Raw genomic sequence first — 1231 nt, forward strand, 5'->3', positions numbered from 1 at the left:
AGAAGGAAACGAGCATAACAAAAGGGCAAAAACTAGGTGACACCAATCACGCGGTTGTAATTCGCGGGCAAGTTTTCTGTGTTTTTTTGCAGGTTGATTGCGCTGTCACATTTTTTAATAAAAAACATTTCTGAGATTTCTCGTTTCTTGAATTGTCTCTCTTTATACAAAATTTTCGCTTGTTGCCAATTAAAGTCGTGGTTGTGCGTAAGACGGTGCTTACTAACCACGGAATGATTGTCACTATTCTTCCTAATATCACAGAAATGTTCTTTTATGCGTGTCTCTAGGTGTCTCTTTGTTTGGCCAACATATGCAGCATTACAATTCGCACAATCAATCTTATATATCAACTCAGTCTGTTTAAGATACGGTAGCCTGTCCTTTCCCCTTCGAATAATGCAATCTAATTTCTTCGGAATGGTAAGGAGAACCCTGAATTTTGCATCGCTCATTGTACGGCCAACGCTGTCACTGAGACCTTTAACATACGGTATGGTGATAAATTTCTAAGGATCACGGGGTCACCGCTAGAGCCATTACTATCATCGTGACGCGTCTGTAACTCGTTAAGTCGGATATTAATGTACTTGTTAATTTTAATTGTATTAAATAACAATTATTTGAAAGAATCTTTCTTATTTCGGTTAAATTAGACTTATGAAAACGCACGTCCGATAAAAGAATAGCACGGTCAACAAGATTACGTATAATATTGATTTTGTATTTAAGAGAGTGATTCGAAAAATAATTTATATATCGCCCTAAAAAAGTAGGTTTTTGGTACCAATTCGTAAGCAACACGCTCTCTTCTCGAATCACCATTGTGTTGAGAAAACTTAAAGAACCATTCTTTTCTATCTCAAATGTAAATTTCAATCTCGCGTGATAACTGTTGAAAACTTTAAGTAACTCGTCAATCTCCGACACAGGAACAATTGCGAAAACGTCATCCACGTATCTCTTCAAAAAGGAAATATGGAAACTAAGAAGTTGCAAACAGTGCATCTCGAGATCCTTCATGACCATATTCGGTAAAATGGGAGAGAGAAGGGAACCCATCGGACTTCCGAAGATTTGCTCGTATATTTGACCCTCAAAAGAAATCGCAGCCGAAACGTTGTGAATTTTAAATAAATTAATTATTTGGCCAGTCGGGTCGAACAAAGACGACTTCTGTTTTCAATAATTAATTACTCGACAACCATGCAGACAATTATCTTCAACTTTG

This window comes from Temnothorax curvispinosus, unplaced genomic scaffold (genome assembly GCF_003070985.1).
Source record: "Temnothorax curvispinosus isolate PA1 unplaced genomic scaffold, ASM307098v1 QBEX01005004.1, whole genome shotgun sequence".
Lineage (NCBI taxonomy): Eukaryota > Metazoa > Arthropoda > Insecta > Hymenoptera > Formicidae > Temnothorax > Temnothorax curvispinosus.